The sequence below is a fragment of the Zea mays genome, chromosome 1, assembly GCF_902167145.1.
Source record: "Zea mays cultivar B73 chromosome 1, Zm-B73-REFERENCE-NAM-5.0, whole genome shotgun sequence".
Taxonomy (NCBI): domain Eukaryota; kingdom Viridiplantae; phylum Streptophyta; class Magnoliopsida; order Poales; family Poaceae; genus Zea; species Zea mays.
Window position 1 is genome coordinate 222560632 of NC_050096.1, and position 4984 is coordinate 222565615.

General features: G+C 53.0%; 1 pseudogene across 2 annotated transcripts; it reads right to left on the reverse strand.

Annotated features, from left to right (window-relative positions):
* Window positions 1–2012: 2012 nt before the first annotated feature.
* LOC100277159 (Cytokinin-O-glucosyltransferase pseudogene) lies at window positions 2013–3599 on the reverse strand (annotated as a pseudogene). 2 transcript variants are annotated; one of them, NR_158697.1, is made up of 2 exons: window positions 3156–3599; window positions 2013–2285 (listed from the first exon to the last, which is right to left on the reverse strand). The product of NR_158697.1 is annotated as a Cytokinin-O-glucosyltransferase pseudogene, transcript variant 2 (transcript). The 2 variants fall into 2 exon arrangements; NR_158696.1 differs by having other exon boundaries at window positions 2075–2285; window positions 2516–3594.
* Window positions 3600–4984: the final 1385 nt, after the last annotated feature.

Here is a 4984-nt window from a genome sequence, read left to right on the forward strand (position 1 = left end):
CAAAGGCGCCATAGGAAACTCCGCTCCACCCGACCCAGGGCTCGGACTCGGGCTAAGACCCGGAAGACGGCGAACTCCGCTCCGCCCGACCCAGGGCTCGGACTCGGGCTAGGACCCGGAAGACGGCGAACTCCGCTCCGCCCGACCCAGGGCTCGGACTCGGGCTAGGACCCGGAAGACGGCGAACTCCGCTCCGCCCGACCCAGGGCTCGGACTCGGGCTAGGACCCGGAAGACGGCGAACTCCGCTCCGCCCGACCCAGGGCTCGGACTCGGGCTAGGACCCGGAAGACGGCGAACTCCGCTCCGCCCGACCCAGGGCTCGGACTCGGGCTAAGACCCGGAAGACGGCGAACTCCGCTCCGCCCGACCCAGGGCTCGGACTCGAGCTAAGACCCGGAAGACGACGAACTCCGCTTCGCCCGACCCTAGGGCTCGGACTCCGCCCTGGCCTCTGCCGAACGACCTCCGCCTCGCCCGACCCAGGGGCTCGGGCTCGGCCTCGGCAACGGAAGACAGACTCGACCCCAGCTTCGGTGGAGCCCCCACGTCGCTCGGCCTCGGGCGCGGGCCCGCCACGTCAACAGGGAGCGCCATCATCACCCTACCCCGAGCCGACTCGGGCCGCCGAGAACAAGACCGGTGTCCCATCTGGCTAGCTCCGCCAGATAGGCAATGATGGCGCCCCGCGTGCCCTGTGACGACGGCGGCTCTCGGCTCCCTTACGGAAGCAGGGGGACGTCAGCAAGGACTCGACCGCTCCGACAGCTGTCCCTCCGCCAAGCTCCGTTGCTCCTCCGACAGCCACGACATCACACCAGCAGGGTGCCAAGATCTCTCCGGCTGCCACATTGGCATGTACTTAGGGCGCTAGCTCTCCCTCCGCTAGACACGTAGCACTCTGCTACACCCCCATTGTACACCTGGATCCTCTCCTTACGACTATAAAAGGAAGGACCAGGGCCTTCTTAGAGAAGGTTGGCCGCGCGGGACGAGGACGGGACAGGCGCTCTCTTGGGGCCGCTCGCTTCCCTCACCCGCGTGGACGCTTGTAACCCCCTACTGCAAGCGCACCCGACCTGGGCGCGGGACGAACACGAAGGCCGCGGGATTTCCACCTCTCTCACGCCCGTCTCCGGCCACCTCGCTCTCCCCCCTTCGCGCTCGCCCACGCGCTCGACCCATCTGGGCTGGGGCACGCGGCACACTCACTCGTCGGCTCAGGGACCCCCCGGTCTCGAAACGCCGACATATACCTACGCGCAGGTAGGCGTGCATCCGATCGTGCACGGTTCTGGCTCAGGCAGATTTTAGCGTAAATCGTGAACCAAATCAGCGTAAATTAGTATGAATTTTAGCGTAAATCGTAGATCCGTTTCATAAAGACGAATGGGCCCAAACATTACGGCGTAAAAATCACGCGCTTCCGATCGTGCGCGGGTTCTAGATCGGGCGAATTTTTGCGTAAAACGTGAACCAAAACAGCTTAAATGGGTATGAATTTTAGCGTAAATCATAAATCTGTTTCGTAACGACGAATGAGCCCCAAAAATTACGGCGTAAAAATCGCGCGCGTCCGATCGTGCGCGGGTTCTGGCTCGGACGAATTTTTGCGTAAAACATGAACCAAAACAACGTAAATGTGTACAAATTTTAGCGTAATCGTAAATTTGTTTCATAACGACGAATGTGGTCCAAAAATTATGCCATAAAAACCGCGCGCGCCCGATCGTGCGCGGGTTATGGCTCGGGCGGATTTTTGCGTAAAATGTGATCCAAAATAGCGTAAATGGGTGTGAATTTTAGCAAAAATTGTTGATCTCTTTCGTAACAAATTATAGAGTTTAAATCGTACATGTTTAGCGTTAGTTTCCGTGCATGTCGCATAGAAGTTTTTGAACGTAAAACACATCGACAGGACCATTTATTATGTAACAACCAAAGACAACACATGGTTCAAAACTCAAAAATAAGAAACCTGTCATTTCATATCCGTGAACCCATAAATGATATACAAAATACGATAATGAGCGACACAATGATGGTCAGGATGTTAAAAAAATCCATCATTCATGTCGCACACATCAATCAAGAACGATGTCATAAATATAACAAAGATGGCAGATGCCATGCCATAAATCATGTCAATATATGTGCATGCTGAACTAATAACAGAAAACACAATTGAAAAAACAAAATCATCAGAACACTTGGCTTCTGCTATAAAAATGCTTCTTATGCTTCTTTGTAGCCTATACATAGTTCCTCCATATGCTTTTATGATTCCTGAAAGAAATAGGATAAGTGAGATTAAAATGAAAGAATACAGTCCAAAACTTTAGTAACTTACTTATTTATCCTCTAACAGTTCAACAAAAAAATTATGTTATCAATTACAATGCTAGACCATTAAAGAAAATTGTGAGGCTAAAATGATGTAAGTCGTTATTACATTAAATACAAGGACCAAAACTTTTACGAACTAATGGAATAAAATATAGTAATTAGGGATTAACCCTCTTAGCTTCCAGGTTTTCATATTCCAATTTTTGCCTACTACGAGAAGTAACTTCTTCCGCCACTGGCTCCTTCGGTCCTTCCATTCCATCACATGCTCCATGATTTATGGGTTTGCCTCGACATTCACACAAACTTCTCTTTTGGTGTACTACCATCCATGTTCAGTCCGAATCATTGGACAGTGGCGGTGTGCGAACTGAAACCCTCCTGAGAACTCTTGCCGCCACCCGAGAGGAGCACGTCGGCGACCAGCTTGTCGAGGTTGGCGTATGAGCGCCCTCCGGGCCGCGTCGCGCGGAGACCAGTCTGCTGCCACTCTCCCGCGCGGCGCTGCATCTCCATTCCCTTCTCCCCGCCCATCGCCTCTCGGATCTTCTCCTCCACCGCCTCCTGCCGAACGTCCTGGCCGATCTCCATGGCCACGCCCCACTTCATGCACGTGTACCGGCAGTTGGTCTGCTGCTCCACGAAGAAGGGCCAGCACAGCATCGGCACCCCGACGCACAAGCTCTCCATGGTTGAGTTCCACCCGCAGTGTGTCAGGAACACGCCCACCGCCTCATGCCTCAGCACCACCTCTTGCGGGCACCAGCTCGCCAGGTGGCCACGGATGGTTTCAACACCGGAGAAGGTTACCTTGAGATCGGAGAAGGGGATGGTGAAACGCGGACGGTCGGCGGTCGCTCCTGCACCTCCTCCTCCTGCATCCGCGGGGAGTTCGCTCGTTCGTCAGACATCGGTGGCCGGTGCTTGAACTGTGGGGCGTGGGCGGTTGGGGGATCCGGAACTAGGCTATTGGGGGGCTCGTCGCGCTGAGCCAACGCCGGAGAGCCCCAAGGCGGCGAGCAGTGGAGCAGGAGATCCGGATGCCGGTAGTCTGTGCCTGGGCAGCTGGGCAGATCTGTGAATCATCGAGTCCGGAGAGGGCAAGGGGTGCACGGATCTGGGCCAGGAGGCGGGGCGCCAGAGGGAGCCGATGCAGCAGGTGGGGGCGTGAATTGAGGGGGGTCGGCGTCGGGTGGTTGGGGAGTGGTGGAGGCGAGGGCGCCGCGAATCGAGGGGATCATCGTCGGATGATTGGGGACTACAAATGATGACGCTATATGATTATATGAATCGATCCACAACGTGGACCGACTTTGTATTCCAAGGCGCCGGGTTGCAGACTTGCAGTTCGGTCCGATTCAACCAAAAGTTATAATTAGACTAGGGCTCCTTTTAGCTATTGAGAGCCCAGGGCTCTTAATAGATATACTATATATATATATTGTCGTAGTTATTATAAATTATTATCGGAGCACGTTTTTCATATGTTATACCGAGAATGCTAGGCTAGTACTGAGTTATACCCTCTATGGGTCTATATTCTATTTATGTAGTCTTAGAGACTTTTACCAACATCAGGGGTATGCCTTTTCAGCACACTAACAGTGGTCCCTAGCCATTGCATGCTTAACAAGGCTTGTAGTGGGACCATTCTTCGTGCAAATGCCTAATAGAGGGGGTCAACCACCTTGACTAGCAGTCAGAGCCATAGATAGGAGTCATGCTACATGACTCATGAATTACAAGGGCCATGCGATCTTCGGTTGTTGTGTACAAAAGTTGTAAGAGAGGGAGAGAAGGATACTATAATTCATGGGTGTTTTGTTCTATCTTAGTTTTTCTTCACTACTCTACACAATCCACCACTCTCTCTAATGAGCTCTCTCTCCCTCCATAGCCACCTTCAGCAGTCCAATTAATTCTAATTTCTAAAATTTGGGCTGAGTTGTTCACTAAAGTAGTAATCAAAGTTTAATACATACATCCATATAAAAATGCTAACTATAGTCAAGAAGAGTTAAGCCTTTGAGCCACATAAACTTCTATTTTATACTTGTTAATCGTGGTATGCTTACGTTTGTATTTATTTTATTCAATACAAATCCTAGATTCTTACCAAATGATGGTTTCAAAGATTTTCCCAAGAATTAATGTCTAGGAAAACTAGTTGTTTTCCACTAGTCAACAATCCTCCTGGGGGTCTAGGGTCGTCGGGAATGGCCAGGACTGGCGAGGAGGGCCCGACGAATCCACTGGCAGGACTTCAGCCGCGAGAACTAGACCGGGGACGAGGAAACAGTGGAGGGAGTGCTCTGGGCGGGTCGGGATAACTCCAACGAGGAATCCCGGCCTCGTGGAGGGGAAATCAGGCGCGCTAAGGCCAGCACTAGCTCCGGCGAGGGAAGGGGAATGCTATGGACCAAAGCAGGGGCTTGGGACGGGGCTGAGTCGACCGACCGTCGCATGGGCACGGCAGAGATCCGGCGAGCACGAATTAGCTACGGCAGGGCGGAATTAAGGTAACCGAAGTGCGGGAGCGACTTTCTCACCTCGGGACGACGCTCAAGAAGGCTTGGTGCGTCGTCTGGTGCCTTGGATGGCCGACACGGCGGGCGCTTACTCCGGTGAGCACTAGCGGC